The 17,378-nt window shown below is 49.1% G+C and overlaps 1 protein-coding gene across 5 annotated transcripts in view; it reads right to left on the reverse strand.

The window, feature by feature from the left end:
* Positions 1-16,612, reverse strand: part of LOC118383258 (tubulin polymerization-promoting protein family member 3-like) — a 24,521-nt gene extending 7,909 nt beyond the window's left edge. For 4 of the 5 annotated variants that reach the window (XR_008115066.1, XR_008115067.1, XM_052507757.1 and 1 more), the window contains exon 1: positions 16,458-16,612. The gene's annotated coding sequence lies outside the window, so the exon portion shown is untranslated. Of the gene's footprint in view, positions 1-16,123; positions 16,217-16,457 lie in introns of those variants that run through there. The other variant, XM_052507758.1, reaches the window with a different exon arrangement.
* Positions 16,613-17,378: the final 766 nt, after the last annotated feature.

Here is a 17,378-nt window from a genome sequence, read left to right on the forward strand (position 1 = left end):
AAGAGGAGGAGGAGAAGAGAGGAGAGGAGAGAGGAGGAAAGAAGAGGAGGAGAGGAGAGGAGGGGGGAGAGAGGAGGGAAGAGGAGGAGAGAAGACGAGGAGGATAAGGGGGAGAGGGGAGAGAAGAGGAGGAGGGAAGAGGAGGAGGAGGAGAGGAGGGAAGAGGTGAAGAGAGGAGAGAAGAGGAGGAGGAGAGGAGAGGAGGGAAGAGGTGAAGAGAGGAGAGAAGAGGAGGAGGAGGGAAGAGGAGGAGAGAAGAGGAGGAGAAGGGGAGAGAAGAGAGAGGAGGAGGGAAGAGAAGGAGAGAAAAGGAGGAGAGGAGGGAAGAGGAGGAGAGAACATCATTTGTCTACAGAACCCACCCAGGAGAGAACATCATATGTCTACAGAACCCACCCAGGAGAGAACATCATGTGTCTACAGAACCCACCCAGGAGAGAACATCATGTGTCTACAGAACCCCTCCAGGAGAGAACAGAACCCACCCAGGAGAGAACATCATGTGTCTACAGAACCCCTCCAGGAGAGAACAGAACCCACCCAGGAGAGAACATCATGTGTCTACAGAACCCCTCCAGGAGAGAACATCATGTGTCTACAGAACCCACCCAGGAGAGAACATCATGTGTCTAACAGAACCCCTCCAGGAGAGAACAGAACCCACCCAGGAGAGAACAGCATGTGTCTAACAGAACCCACCCAGGAGAGAACATCATGTGTCTACAGAACCCACCCAGGAGAGAACATCATGTGTCTAACAGAACCCCTCCAGGAGAGAACAGAACCCACCCAGGAGAGAACAGCATGTGTCTAACAGAACCCACCCAGGAGAGAACATCATGTGTCTACAGAACCCCTCCAGGAGAGAACATCATGTGTCTAACAGAACCCACCCAGGAGAGAACATCATGTGTCTACAGAACCCACCCAGGAGAGAACATCATGTGTCTACAGAACCCCTCCAGGAGAGAACGGAACCCACCCAGGAGAGAACATCATGTGTCTAACAGAACCCCTCCAGGAGAGAACATCATGTGTCTAACAGAACCCCTCCAGGAGAGAACATCATGTGTCTAACAGAACCCCTCCAGGAGAGAACATCATGTGTCTAACAGAACCCCTCCAGGAGAGAACATCATGTGTCTACAGAACCCCTCCAGGAGAGAACATCATGTGTCTAACAGAACCCCTCCAGGAGAGAACATCATGTGTCTACAGAACCCCTCCAGGAGAGAACAGAACCCCTCCAGGAGAGAACATCATGTGTCTACAGAACCCCTCCAGGAGAGAACATTGTGTCTACAGAACCCCTCCAGGAGAGAACATCATGTGTCTACAGAACCCCTCCAGGAGAGAACATTGTGTCTACAGAACCCCTCCAGGAGAGAACATCATGTGTCTACAGAACCCCTCCAGGAGAGAACATCATGTGTCTACAGAACCCCTCCAGGAGAGAACATCATGTGTCTACAGAACCCCTCCAGGAGAGAACATCATGTGTCTACAGAACCCCTCCAGGAGAGAACATCATGTGTCTACAGAACCCCTCCAGGAGAGAACATCATGTGTCTAACAGAACCCCTCCAGGAGAGAACATCATGTGTCTACAGAACCCCTCCAGGAGAGAACATTGTGTCTACAGAACCCCTCCAGGAGAGAACATCATGTGTCTACAGAACCCCTCCAGGAGAGAACATTGTGTCTACAGAACCCCTCCAGGAGAGAACATCATGTGTCTACAGAACCCCTCCAGGAGAGAACATCATGTGTCTACAGAACCCCTCCAGGAGAGAACATCATGTGTCTACAGAACCCCTCCAGGAGAGAACATCATGTGTCTACAGAACCCACCCAGGAGAGAACATCATGTGTCTAACAGAACCCACCCAGGAGAGAACATCATGTGTCTACAGAACCCCTCCAGGAGAGAACATCATGTGTCTAACAGAACCCCTCCAGGAGAGAACAGAACCCCTCCAGGAGAGAACATCATGTGTCTACAGAACCCCTCCAGGAGAGAACATCATGTCTAACAGAACCCTCTAACAGAACCCCTCCAGGAGAGAACAGAACCCCTCCAGGAGAGAACAGAACCCCTCCAGGAGAGAACAGAACCCCTCAGGAGAGAACATCATGTGTCTACAGAACCCACCCAGGAGAGAACATCATGTGTCTAACAGAACCCCTCCAGGAGAGAACATCATGTGTCTACGGAACCCACCCAGGAGGGAACATCATGTGTCTACAGAACCCACCCAGGAGAGAACATCATGTGTCTACAGAACCCACCCAGGAGAGAACATCATGTGTCTAACAGAACCCACCCAGGAGAGAACATCATGTGTCTACAGAACCCCTCCAGGAGAGAACATCATGTGTCTACAGAACCCACCCAGGAGAGAACATCATGTGTCTAACAGAACCCCTCCAGGTGAGAACATCATGTGTCTAACAGAACCCACCCAGGAGAGAACATCATGTGTCTAACAGAACCCCTCCAGGAGAGAACATCATGTGTCTAACAGAACCCCTCCAGGAGAGAACATCATGTGTCTAACAGAACCCATCCAGGAGAGAACATCATGTGTCTAACAAAACCCCTCCAGGAGAGAACATCATGTGTCTACAGAACCCACCCAGGAGAGAACATCATATGTCTACAGAACCCCTCCAGGAGAGAACATCATGTGTCTAACAGAACCCCTCCAGGAGAGAACATCATGTGTCTACAGAACCCCTCCAGGAGAGAACAGAACCCACCCAGGAGAGAACATCATGTGTCTAACAGAACCCCTCCAGGAGAGAACATCATGTGTCTACAGAACCCACCCAGGAGGAACATCATGTGTCTACAGAACCCCTCCAGGAGAGAACATCATGTGTCTACAGAACCCACCCAGGAGAGAACATCATGTGTCTACAGAACCCCTCCAGGAGAGAACATCATGTGTCTACAGAACCCACCCAGGAGAGAACATCATGTGTCTACAGAACCCCTCCAGGGAGAGAACATCATGTGTCTAACAGAACCCCTCCAGGAGAGAACATCATGTGTCTACAGAACCCACCCAGGAGAGAACATCATGTGTCTAACAGAACCCCTCCAGGAGAGAACATCATGTGTCTACAGAACCCCTCCAGGAGAGAACATCATGTGTCTAACAGAACCCCTCCAGGAGAGAACATCATGTGTCTATAGAACCCCTCCAGGAGAGAACATCATGTGTCTAACAGAACCCACCCAGGAGAGAACATCATGTGTCTAACAGAACCCACCCAGGAGAGAACATCATGTGTCTAACAGAACCCACCCAGGAGAGAACATCATGTGTCTACAGAACCCACCCAGGAGAGAACATCATGTGTCTACAGAACCCACCCAGGAGAGAACATCATGTGTCTAACAGAACCCCTCCAGGAGAGAACATCATGTGTCTAACAGAACCCCTCCAGGAGAGAACATCATGTGTCTACAGAACCCACCCAGGAGAGAACATCATGTGTCTAACAGAACCCACCCAGGAGAGAACATCATGTGTCTACAGAACCCCTCCAGGAGAGAACATCATGTGTCTAACAGAACCCCTCCAGGAGAGAACATCATGTGTCTAACAGAACCCCTCCAGGAGAGAACATCATGTGTCTAACAGAACCCCTCCAGGAGAGAACATCATGTGTCTAACAGAACCCCTCCAGGAGAGAACATCATGTGTCTACAGAACCCCTCCAGGAGAGAACAGAACCCACCCAGGAGAGAACATCATGTGTCTAACAGAACCCCTCCAGGAGAGAACATCATGTGTCTACAGAACCCATCCAGGAGAGAACATCACATGTCTAACAGAACCCCTCCAGGAGAGAACATCATGTGTAGTTCTCTGTAGTTATGTAGTGCTCTGTAGTTATGTAGTGCTCTGTAGTTATGTAGTGCTCTGTAGTTATGTAGTTCTCTGTAGTTATGTAGTTCTCTGTAGTTATGTAGTGCTCTGTAGTTATGTAGTTCTCTGTAGTTATGTAGTTCTCTGTAGTTATGTAGTGCTCTGTAGTTATGTAGTTCTCTGTAGTTATGTAGTGCTCTGTAGTTATGTAGTTCTCTGTAGTTATGTAGTGCTCTGTTGTGCTCTGTAGTGCACTGTAGTTATGTAGTTCTCTGTAGTGATCTGTAGTTATGTAGTTCTCTGTAGTTATGTAGTGCTCTGTAGTTATGTAGTTCTCTGTAGTTATGTAGTTCTCTGTAGTGCTCTGTAGTTATGTAGTTCTCTGTAGTTATGTAGTGCTCTGTAGTTATGTAGTGCTCTGTAGTTATGTAGTGATCTGTAGTTATGTAGTGCTCTGTAGTTATGTAGTGATCTGTAGTTATGTAGTGATCTGTAGTTATGTAGTGATCTGTAGTTATGTAGTGCTCTGTAGTTATGTAGTGCTCTGTAGTTATGTAGTGCTCTGTAGTTATGTAGTGATCTGTAGTTATGTAGTGATCTGTAGTTATGTAGTGCTCTGTAGTTATGTAGTGCTCTGTAGTTATGTAGTGCTCTGTAGTTATGTAGTGCTCTGTAGTTATGTAGTGCTCTGTAGTTATGTAGTGCTCTGTAGTTATGTAGTGATCTGTAGTTATGTAGTGCTCTGTAGTTATGTAGTTCTCTGTAGTTATGTAGTGGTCTGTAGTTATGTAGTGATCTGTAGTTATGTAGTGCTCTGTAGTTATGTAGTGCTCTGTAGTTATGTAGTGCTCTGTAGTTATGTAGTGATCTGTAGTTATGTAGTGATCTGTAGTTATGTAGTGCTCTGTAGTTCTCTGTAGTTATGTAGTTATGTAGTGATCTGTAGTTATGTAGTGCTCTGTAGTTATGTAGTGCTCTGTAGTTATGTAGTGATCTGTAGTTATGTAGTGATCTGTAGTTATGTAGTTCTCTGTAGTTATGTAGTTCTCTGTAGTTCTCTGTAGTTATGTAGTGCTCTGTAGTTATGTAGTGCTCTGTAGTTATGTAGTGCTCTGTAGTTATGTAGTGCCCTGTAGTTATGTAGTGCTCTGTAGTTATGTAGTGCTCTGTAGTTATGTAGTTCTCTGTAGTTATGTAGTGCCCTGTAGTTATGTAGTGCCCTGTAGTTATGTAGTGCTCTGTAGTTATGTAGTTCTCTGTAGTGCTCTGTAGTTATGTAGTTCTCTGTAGTTATGTAGTTCTCTGTAGTTATGTAGTGCTCTGTAGTTATGTAGTTCTCTGTAGTTATGTAGTGCTCTGTAGTTATGAATGTATGCACACATGACTGTAAGTCGCTTTGGATAAAAGCGTCTGCTAAATGGCATATATTATTATTATTATTATTATTATTATTAGTTATGTAGTGCCCTGTAGTTATGTAGTGCTCTGTAGTTCTCTGTAGTTATGTAGTGCTCTGTAGTTATGTAGTGCTCTGTAGTCATGTAGTGCTCTGTAGTTATGTAGTGCTCTGTAGTTATGTAGTGCTCTGTAGTGCCCTGTAGTTATGTAGTGCTCTGTAGTTATGTAGTGCTCTGTAGTTATGTAGTGCTCTGTAGTTATGTAGTTCTCTGTAGTTATGTAGTGCCCTGTAGTTATGTAGTGCTCTGTAGTTATGTAGTTCTCTGTAGTTATGTAGTGCTCTGTAGTCATGTAGTGCTCTGTAGTTATGTAGTGCTCTGTAGTTATGTAGTGCTCTGTAGTGCCCTGTAGTTATGTAGTGCTCTGTAGTCATGTAGTGCTCTGTAGTTATGTAGTGCTCTGTAGTTATGTAGTGCTCTGTAGTGCCCTGTAGTGATGTAGTGCTCTGTAGTTATGTAGTGCTCTGTAGTTATGTAGTTCTCTATAGTGCTCTGTAGTTATGTAGTGCTCTGTAGTTATGTAGTGCTCTGTAGTTCTCTGTAGTGCTCTGTAGTTATGTAGTGCTCTGTAGTTATGTAGTTCTCTGTAGTGCTCTGTAGTTATGTAGTGCTCTGTAGTTCTCTGTAGTGCTCTGTAGTTATGTAGTGCTCTGTAGTTATGTAGTGCTCTGTAGTGCTCTGTAGTTATGTAGTGCTCTGTAGTTATGTAGTGCTCTGTAGTTATGTTGTTATCTGTAGTGCTCTGTTGTGCTCTGTAGTTATGTAGTTCTCTGTAGGCCCTGTAGTTATGTAGTGCTCTGTAGTTATGTAGTGCTCTGTAGTTATGTAGTGCTCTGTAGTTATGTAGTGCTCTGTAGTTATGTAGTGCTCTGTAGTGCCCTGTAGTTATGTAGTGCTCTGTAGTTATGCAGTGCTCTGTAGTTATGTAGTTCTCTGTAGTTATGTAGTGCTCTGTAGTGCTCTGTAGTTATGTAGTTCTCTGTAGTTATGTAGTTCTCTGTAGTTATGTAGTTCTCTGTAGTTATGTAGTTCTCTGTAGTTATGTAGTGCCCTGTAGTTATGTAGTTCTCTGTCGTTATGTAGTGCTCTGTAGTTATGTAGTGCTCTGTAGTTATGTAGTTCTCTGTCGTTATGTAGTGCTCTGTAGTTATGTAGTGCTCTGTAGTTATGTAGTTCTCTGTAGTTATGTAGTTCTCTGCCAGTTGTTATGGGACTAGTGAAGTTGATATTTGATAGTGGATGTGGTTTAGAGTGAACAGCCAGTCAGCAGGGACTAGATGAGGAGGTGTAGCTGAAACAGTGGGTGGGCTTGGAGAGAATTCAGCTCTCTCTACACCAGCTGCTTCCACTCGAGAAAACTTCCTCCACGAGGCCATTCGTTTTGCAGCAATCACAATACATACAGATCAAATCACATATTACAAACCGCAGGATCAAGCTAGCAAAGGACAGCAAGCGAGTGGCATGGTGAAGGGCCTGTGTTTTTACCAGACGGCCATGACCCAGAGGGATTTACAGGAGCTATTGGAGTTAAGTGCCTTGCTCATGGGCACATTGGCAGGTTATTCACCTAGTCGGCTCTGGGATTTGAACCAGTGACCTTTCGGTTACTTGCCCAACCGGTCTTATCCGATTGGCTGTGTGTGTGTGTGTGTGTGTGTGTGTGTGTGTGTGTGTGTGTGTGTGTGTGTGTGTGTGTGTGTGTGTGTGTGTGTGTGTGTGTGTGTGTGTGTGTGTGTTATTGCAGAAATGACTCTATTAGTTTGCGCTGCCTAGCAATAACAATAATAATAGTGTGTGTAATGAACTGTTCTTGTGTATGAGGTGCTGTGTGGGTGAGGGGGTGAAGCTCAGGCCAGGGACAGACAGACAGACAGACAGACAGACAGACAGACAGACAGACAGACAGACAGACAGACAGCCAGCCAGACAGACAGACAGACAGACAGACAGACAGACAGACAGACAGACAGACAGACAGACAGCATTGCATCCTGCAGCTTGGGACAGACAGACCATCTGTCTGTCTGTCTGTCTGTCTGTCTGTCTGTCTGTCTGTCTGTCTGTCTGTCTGTCTGTCTGTCTGTCTGTCTGTCTGTCTGTCTGTCTGTCTGTCTGTGTCTGCTTGCCTGTCTGCCTGACAGAGCATGACATCCTACAGCCAGAGAGTAGAAAGAACACATTGAGAGAGAGACAGTATGTCCCAAATGGCCCCGTATTCCCTGTACTGTATAGTGCACTACCATAGGGTCCTGGTCAAAAAGGTAGTGCACTATACAGGCAATAGGGAACCAGTTGGGACGCAGTACCCAGATTCCACCCCTGCTCTTCTGTCTGGCACAGAGGATTAGTCCCCAGCGGTCCGAACGTTTAGAGAACCTCTCCGTTGTGAAGAACCAGCTGGTCCGTTAGACTCGGTCCCTATGGAGAACTAGAGACACCGCTGTGTCCTAAGGACTGCGTCACTCCAGGTACTGTAGGCTACAATGCATCACAAGGTTTTCATTCAAATCCCATTCAATTGGGGCGGCAGGTAGCCTAGTGGCTATTGCGTTGGCCCGGTAACCGTAAAAGTTGTTGGATCGAATCCCCGAGCTGACAAGGTAAAAAAAAATCTGTTGTTCTGCCCCTGAACAGGCAGTTAACCCACTGTTCTAGACCAGTTAACCCCACTGTTCCTAGACCAGTTAACCCACTGTTCCTAGACCAGTTAACCCACTGTTCCTAGACCAGTTAACCCACTGTTCCTAGACCAGTTAACCCACTGTTCCTAGACCAGTTAACCCACTGTTCCTAGACCAGTTAACCCACTGTTCCTAGACCAGTTAACCCACTGTTCCTAGACCAGTTAACCCCACTGTTCCTAGACCAGTTAACCCACTGTTCCTAGACCAGTTAACCCACTGTTCCTAGACCAGTTTACCCACTGTTCCTAGACCAGTTAACCCACTGTTCCTAGACCAGTTAACCCCACTGTTCCTAGACCAGTTAACCCACTGTTCCTACCAGTTAACCCACTGTTCCTAGACCAGTTAACCCACTGTTCCTAGACCAGTTAACCCACTGTTCCTAGACCAGTTAACCCACTGTTCCTAGACCAGTTAACCCACTGTTCCTAGACCAGTTAACCCACTGTTCCTAGACCAGTTAACCCACTGTTCCTAGACCAGTTAACCCACTGTTCCTAGACCAGTTAACCCACTGTTCCTAGACCAGTTAACCCACTGTTCCTAGACCAGTTAACTCACTGTTCCTAGACCAGTTAACCCACTGTTCCTAGACCAGTTAACCCACTGTTCCTAGACCAGTTAACCCACTGTTCCTAGACCAGTTAACCCACTGTTCCTAGACCAGTTAACTCACTGTTCCTAGACCAGTTAACTCACTGTTCCTAGACCAGTTAACCCACTGTTCCTAGGCCAGTTAACCCCACTGTTCCTAGACCAGTTAACCCCACTGTTCCTAGACCAGTTAACCCACTGTTCCTAGACCAGTTAACCCACTGTTCCTCGACCAGTTAACCCACTGTTCCTAGACCAGTTAACCCACTGTTCCTAGACCAGTTAACCCACTGTTCCTAGACCAGTTAACCCACTGTTCCTAGACAAGTTAACCCACTGTTCCTAGACAAGTTAACCCACTGTTCCTAGACAAGTTAACCCACTGTTCCTAGACCAGTTAACCCACTGTTCCTAGACCAGTTAACCCACTGTTCCTAGACCAGTTAACCCACTGTTCCTAGGCCAGTTAACCCACTGTTCCTAGACCAGTTAACCCACTGTTCCTAGACCAGTTAACCCACTGTTCCTATGCCAGTTAACCCACTGTTCCTAGGCCAGTTAACCCACTGTTCCTAGACCAGTTAACCCACTGTTCCTAGACCAGTTAACCCCACTGTTCCTAGGCCAGTTAATCCACTGTTCCTAGGCCAGTTAACCCACTGTTCCTAGACCAGTTAACCCACTGTTCCTAGGCCAGTTAACCCCACTGTTCCTAGGTCAGTTAATCCACTGTTCCCAGGCCGTCATTGGAAATAAGAATTTGTTCTTAACTGATGAACTGAAATGGCAGTATTTCTCTGCTACTAATGTAAAGTACACAGTGAGGAACTGAAATGGCAGTATTCCTCTGCTACTAATGTAAAGTACACGGTCAGGAACTGAAATGGCAGTATTCCTCTGCTACTAATGTAAAGTACACAGTGAGTAACTGAAATGGCAGTATTCCTCTGCTACTAATGTAAAGTACATGGTGAGGAACTGAAATGGCAGTATTTCTCTGCTACTAATATTAAGTACTTGGTAGTTTTGTAGATACACTACATGACCATAAGTATGGCGTTGCGGATGGTGGTCTTCGGCTTGTGAAACCCATTTCATGAGGCTCCCGACGAACAGTTATTGTGCTGACGTTTACTTCCAGAGGCCGTTTGGAACTCGGTAGTGAGTGTTGTAACCGGGGACAACCGCACTTCAGCACTCGGCGATCCCGTTCTTGTGGCCTACCACTTCGAGGCTGAGCCGTTGTTGCTCCTAGACGTTTCCACTTCACAGTAACAGCACTTACAGTTGACCGGAGGCAGCTCTAGCAGGGCAGAAACCTGACGAACTGAGTTGTCTATGGAGACTGCATGGGCTGTGTGCTTGATTTTATACACCTGACAGCAACGGGTGAGGCTGAAATAGACACGAATCCACATTCTTCTAGTGTACAGTATATGTCATAGCAAGTTTACATCTATGTCTGTGGTGCAGTCTGGTCACACACACACACACGCACGCACGCACACACACGCAGACACGCAGACACGCAGACACACACACACACACACACACACACACACACACACACACACACACACCCGCGCACACATGCACACACAGACACGCACACAGACACACGCACGCGCACACACACAGACACATGCACGCGCACACACAGACACACGCACGTGCACACACACACGCGCACACACACACACACCCGCGCACACATGCACACACACACACAGACACGCACACGCAGACACACACCCGCGCACACACACGCACGCGCACACACACCCCGCGCACACACACGCAGACACACACACAATATCATTCTGTGGTGCAGTCCGGTCTAGTCTGGTTGTCCTCGCTGCAGGTATTCTCGGTATTGACCACAGTCTGAGCACCAGACACGAGCCAAGCATGGTGTTAGTGGTAGTGTGGACAGCAACAGACCCCGCTGCCAGTAGTGCACTAAATAAGGGGAAAGGGTGTCATTTGTGACGCCGTGTTTATTTATTCTGTTTATGTTCTGCTTGGCTGTCCGTGTTCTGCTCAAGATGTCTGAACTGGGTCTGGTTGGTTCTGGTTGGTTCTGAACTGGGTCTGGTTGGTTCTGGTTGGGTCTGGTTGGGTCTGAACTGGGTCTGGTTGGGTCTGGTTGGGTCTGAACTGGGTCTGGTTGGGTCTGGTTGGGTCTGGTTGGGTCTGAACTGGGTCTGGTTGGGTCTGGTTGGGTCTGGTTGAGTCTGAACTGGGTCTGGTTGGTTCTGGTTGGTTCTGGTTGGTTCCGTTTGGGTCTGAACTGGGTCTGGTTGGGTCTGGTTGGGTCTGAACTGCACTAAATAAGGGGAAAGGGTGTCATTTGTGACGCCGTGTTTATTTATTCTGTTTATGTTCTGCTTGGCTGTCCGTGTTCTGCTCAAGATGTCTGGTTGGGTCTGGTTGGGTCTGAACTGGGTCTGGTTGGTTCTGAACTGGGTCTGGTTGGTTCTGGTTGGTTCTGAACTGGGTCTGGTTGGTTCTGGTTGGGTTTGGTTGGGTCTGAACTGGGTCTGGTTGGTTCTGGTTGGGTCTGAACTGGGTCTGGTTGGTTCTGAACTGGGTCTGGTTGGTTCTGGAGTTCATCGTCCCTCAGCGTATAACGTCTGTCTGCAGGGCTGTTGGAAACGGACCCGTGTATAATTCTACAGTAGCAGCATCCTAATGTGACACGCGGTAATATAATAACAATATATATGTTATATGGCCACTTACAGTTATATCCAATACAGGTGCTGTTCATCCCAAAGTGATTTACAGTAAGGGCAGTGAGTCTGTTCATCCCAAGTGATTTACAGTAAGGACGGTGAGTCTGGTCATCCAAAGTGATTTACAGTAAGGACAGTGAGTCTGTTCATCCCAAAGTGATTTACAGTAAGGACAGTGAGTCTGTTCATCCCAAAGTGATTTACAGTAAGGGCAGTGAGTTCTTTCATCCAAAGTGATTTACAGTAAGGGCAGTGAGTCTGTTCATCCAAAGTGATTTACAGTAAGCGCTCTCACCACTGGTGTCCCCCAGGGCTCTGTTCTAGGCCCTCTCCTATTCTCGCTATACACCAAGTCACTTGGCTCTGTCATAACCTCACATGGTCTCTCCTATCATTGCTATGCAGACGACACACAATTAATCTTCTCCTTTCCCCCTTCTGATGACCAGGTGGCGAATCGCATCTCTGCATGTCTGGCAGACATATCAGTGTGGATGACGGATCACCACCTCAAGCTGAACCTCGGCAAGACGGAGCTGCTCTTCCTCCCAGGGAAGGACTGCCCGTTCCATGATCTCGCCATCACGGTTGACAACTCCATTGTGTCCTCCTCCCAGAGCGCTAAGAACCTTGGCGTGATCCTGGACAACACCCTGTCGTTCTCAACTAACATCAAGGCGGTGGCCCGTTCCTGTAGGTTCATGCTCTACAACATCCGCAGAGTACGACCCTGCCTCACACAGGAAGCGGCGCAGGTCCTAATCCAGGCACTTGTCATCTCCCGTCTTGATTACTGCAACTCGCTGTTGGCTGGGCTCCCTGCCTGTGCCATTAAACCCCTACAACTCATCCAGAACGCCGCAGCCCGTCTGGTGTTCAACCTTCCCAAGTTCTCTCACATCACCCCCTCCTCCGCTCTCTCCACTGGCTTCCAGTTGAAGCTCGCATCCGCTACAAGACCATGGTGCTTGCCTACGGAGCTGTGAGGGGAACGGCACCTCAGTACCTCCAGGCTCTGATCAGGCCCTACACCCAAACAAGGGCACTGCGTTCATCCACCTCTGGCCTGCTCGCCTCCCTACCACTGAGGAAGTACAGTTCCCGCTCAGCCCAGTCAAAACTGTTCGCTGCTCTGGCCCCCAATGGTGGAACAAACTCCCTCACGACGCCAGGACAGCGGGTCAATCACCACCTTCCCGGAGACACCTGAAACCCCACCTCTTCAAGGAATACCTAGGATAGGATAAGTAATCCTTCTCACCCCCTTTAAGATTTAGATGCACTATTGTAAAGTGACTGTTCCACTGGATGTCATAAGGTGAATGCACCAATTTGTAAGTCGCTCTGGATAAGAGTGGCTGCTAAATGACTTAAATGTAAATGTTAAATGTGAGTCTGTTCATCCAAAGTGATTTACAGTAAGGATAGTGAGTCTTCTTATCTAAAGTGATTTACAGTAAGGATTGTGAGTCTGCTCATCTCCAGTGATTTACACCCTGTGTATAGCCTCCACATTGACTCTGTACCGGTACCCCCTGTATATAGCCTCCACATTGACTCTGTACCGTAATACCCTGTATATAGCCTCCACATTGACTCTGTACCGTAACACCCTGTATATAGCCTCCACATTGACTCTGTACCGTAACACCCTGTATATAGCCTCCACATTGACTCTGTACCGGTACCCCCTGTATATAGCCTCCACATTGACTCTGTACCGGTACCCCCTGTATATAGCCTCCACATTGACTGAACCGTAACACCCTGTATATAGCCTCCACATTGACTCTGTACCGTAATACCCTGTATATAGCCTCCACATTAACTCTGTACCGGTACACCCTGTATATAGCCTCCACATTGACTCTGTACTGTAATACCCTGTATCTAGCCTCCACATTGACTCTGTACCGTAATACCCTGTATATAGCCTCCACATTGACTCTGTACCGTAACACCCTGTATATAGCCTCCACATGGACTCTGTACCGTAACACCCTGTATATAGCCTCCACATTGACTCTGTACCGTAATACCCTGTATATAACCTCCACATGGACTCTGTACCGTAACACCCTGTACATAGCCTCCACATTGACTCTGTACCGTAATACCCTGTATATAGCCTCCACATTGACTCTGTACCGTAATACCCTGTATATAGCCTCCCACATTGTTATTTAATGGTGTTAATTTTTCTTACTTACTTTTTAAAACTCTGCATTGTTGGTTAAGTTCTCGTAAGTAAGTAAGTAAGTAAGCATGGTCCACACCTGTTGTATTATTCGGCGCATGTGACCTATAATGGGGCGGCAGGGTAGCCTAGTGGTTAGAGTGGAGGGGCGGCAGGGTAGCCTAGTGGTTAGAGTGGAGGGCGGCAGGGTAGCCTAGTGGTTAGAGTGGAGGGCGGCAGTGTAGCCTAGTGGTTAGAGTGGAGGGCGGCAGGTAGACTAGTGGTTAGAGTGGAGGGCAGCAGGGTAGCCTAGTGGTTAGAGTGGAGGGGCGGCAGGGTAACCTAGTGGTTAGAGTGGAGGGCGGCAGGGTAGCCTAGTGGTTAGAGTGGAGGGCGGCAGTGTAGCCTAGTGGTTAGAGTGGAGGGCGGCAGGGTAACCTAGTGGTTAGAGTGGAGGGCGGCAGGGTAGCCTAGTGGTTAGAGTGGAGGGCGGCAGGGTAGCCTAGTGGTTAGAGTGGAGGGGCGGCAGGGTAGCCTAGTGGTTAGAGTGGAGGGGCAGCAGGGTAGCCTAGTGGTTAGAGTGGAGGGGCGGCAGGGTAACCTAGTGGTTAGAGTGGAGGGCGGCAGGGTAGCCTAGTGGTTAGAGTGGAGGGGCGGCAGTGTAGCCTAGTGGTTAGAGTGGAGGGGCGGCAGGGTAGCCTAGTGGTTAGAGTGGAGGGGCGGCAGGGTAGCCTAGTGGTTAGAGTGGAGGGCGGCAGGGTAGCCTAGTGGTTAGAGTGTGGGGCGGCAGGGTAGCCTAGTGGTTAGAGTGGAGGGCGGCAGTGTAGCCTAGTGGTTAGAGTGGAGGGCGGCAGGGTAGCCTAGTGGTTAGAGTGGAGGGCGGCAGGGTAGCCTAGTGGTTAGAGTGGAGGGGCGGCAGGTAGACTAGTGGTTAGAGTGGAGGGACGGCAGGTAGACTAGTGGTTAGAGTGGAGGGGCTGCAGGGTAGCCTAGTGGTTAGAGTGGAGGGCGGCAGGGTAGCCTAGTGGTTAGAGTGGAGGGCGGCAGGGTAGCCTAGTGGTTAGAGTGGAGGGCGGCAGTGTAGCCTAGTGGTTAGAGTGGAGGGCGGCAGGGTAGCCTAGTGGTTAGAGTGGAGGGCGGCAGGGTAGCCTAGTGGTTAGAGTGGAGGGGCGGCAGGGTAGCCTAGTGGTTAGAGTGGAGGGCGGCAGGGTAGCCTAGTGGTTAGAGTGGAGGGGCGGCAGGGTAGCCTAGTGGTTAGAGTGGAGGGGCGGCAGGGTAGCCTAGTGGTTAGAGTGGAGGGCGGCAGGGTAGCCTAGTGGTTAGAGTGGAGGGCGGCAGTGTAGCCTAGTGGTTAGAGTGGAGGGCGGCAGGTAGACTAGTGGTTAGAGTGGAGGGGCGGCAGGGTAGCCTAGTGGTTAGAGTGGAGGGCGGCAGGGTAGCCTAGTGGTTAGAGTGGAGGGCGGCAGGGTAGCCTAGTGGTTAGAGTGGAGGGCGGCAGGGTAGACTAGTGGTTAGAGCGTTGGACTAGTAACCGAAGGTTGCAAGATCAAACCCCGAGCTGATAAGGTACAAATCTGTCGTTCTGCCCCTGAACAGGCAGTTAACCCACTGTTCCTAGGCCGTCATTGAAAATAAGAATTTGTTCTTAACTTACTTTTCTAGTTAAATAAAGGTAAAATAAAATTTGATTTGGACAGCAAAAATATTCTAATTACGATGCAGATAATACATTTTATTTAACTGAACATTTTTATCCAAAAGCCATATTACTAGAGTCACCCTAGATTCACCCTAGATTCACCCTAGAGTCGCCCTAGAGTCACCCTAGATTCACCCTGGAGTCACCCTAGATTCACCCTGGAGTCACCCTAGAGTCACCCTAGAGTCACCCTAGAGTCACCCTGGAGTCACCCTAGAGTCACCCTAGAGTCACCCTGGAGGCACCCTAGAGGCACCCTAGAGTCGCCCTAGAGTCGCCCTAGAGTCGCCCTAGAGTCGCCCTAGAGTCACCCTAAAGTCACCCTAGAGTCACCCTAAAGTCATCCTAAAGTCACCCTAAAGTCATCCTAGAGTCACCCTAAAGTCATCCTAGAGTCACCCTCAATTACCTCAATTACAGTTACAATCACCCCCCTCCCCGGTACTGTTATACTTTACAATGACAAAATCAGCAGGTCAGAAATTAGACCATGTTTGATATTTCACTAATATCAATTTCTTCTCTATTTGTTATGTTAATATCAATGAATGTGTCGCACCATAGCAATGCCACAGGAACATAACATGGTATCTTAGCAACACAACAAGCCGCTCCACCCATTCGCTGAGTCGCAGATGTAGGAGGATTGTAACAGGAACGGCATTGTTGAGCAGTAAAAACACTAAAAACACCCAGCTGTGTTGATAATACATTACTAATGTTAGGATTGTTGTGCATATAGCCTACAAGGATCTAGCATACCGAGAGAGAGACACACACACACACACACACACAGACACAGACACAGACACACGCACGCACGCACGCACACACACACACACACACACACACACACACACAGGTAATCTACGGCCTACATTACAGTTACCCACTTACCCAGCAGTAGTAGTAACAGTAGCAGTAGCAAAGCCCCAGATCTCCCAGAGCCCTCAGAGCCCCCAGATCTCCCAGGGCCCCAGATCTCCCAGATCCCCTGAGCCTCAGAGCCCCGGAGCCTCAGAGCCCCCAGATCCCCCGATCTCCCAGAGCCCCCTGAGACTCAGATCTCCCAGATCCCCCTGAGCCTCAGAGCCCCCCAGATCCCCCGAGCCTCAGAGCCCCCAGATCTGCAGGAGCCCCAGATCACCTAGATCCTCAGAGCCCCCAGATCTGCAGGAGCCCCAGATCTCCCAGAGCTAGAAAGCAACACTAAAACTGCAGCAGCTCTTACCTCTTGCTAATGTCAAGTCCCTTCTGCCTCTCTCGCTGTCCTGCACTGCCTCTCCTTGCCTCACCTCAAACGCCAACCCATACACTCAAATGAGCTTTAAAGGCTGCTGAGAATTTGTTATCATCTGTTTATCCCTGTCTCCATAGAGACATCCTGTTCAACATCAAGGGAGGGCAATAAAGAGAGAGAGAGAGAGAGAGAGAAACTAAGGGAGGGAGAGAGGGAAGAGGGAGTGACCATGGTCCTTTAGAGGGATTGGGGTTGGCTGAGGAGAGGCTGGGGTAGGCTGAGGAGAGGCTGAGGAGAGACTGGGGTAGGCTGAGGAGAGGCTGGGGTAGGCTGGGGTAGGCTGAGGAGGGACTGGGGTAGGCTGAGGAGGGACTGGGGTAGGCTGAGGAGGGACTGGGGTAGGCTGAGGAGGGACTGGGGTAGGCTGAGGAGGGACTGGGGTAGGCTGAGGAGAGACTGGGGTAGGCTGAGGAGGGACTGGGGTAGGCTGAGGAGAGACTGGGGTAGGCTGAGGAGAGGCTGGGGTAGGCTGAAGAGAGACTGGGGTAGGCTGAGGAGAGGCTGGGGTAGGCTGAGGAGAGGCTGAGGAGAGGCTGGGGTAGGCTGAAGAGAGACTGGGGTAGGCTGAGGAGAGGCTGGGGTAGGCTGAGGAGAGACTGGGGTAGGCTGAAGAGACTGGGGTAGGCTGAGGAGAGACTGGGGTAGGCTGAGGAGAGGCTGGGGAGAGTCTGGGGTAGGCTGAGGAGAAGCTGGGGTAGGCTGAAGAGAGACTGGGGTAGGCTGAAGAGAGACTGGGGTAGGCTGAGGAGAGACTGGGGTAGGCTGAGGAGAGGCTGGGGTAGGCTGAGGAGAGACTGGGGTAGGCTGAGGAGAGGCTGGGGAGAGTCTGGGGTAGGCTGAGGGAGAGGCTGG

This window comes from Oncorhynchus keta, unplaced genomic scaffold (assembly GCF_023373465.1).
Source record: "Oncorhynchus keta strain PuntledgeMale-10-30-2019 unplaced genomic scaffold, Oket_V2 Un_contig_3066_pilon_pilon, whole genome shotgun sequence".
NCBI classification, from domain to species: Eukaryota; Metazoa; Chordata; class Actinopteri; order Salmoniformes; family Salmonidae; genus Oncorhynchus; species Oncorhynchus keta.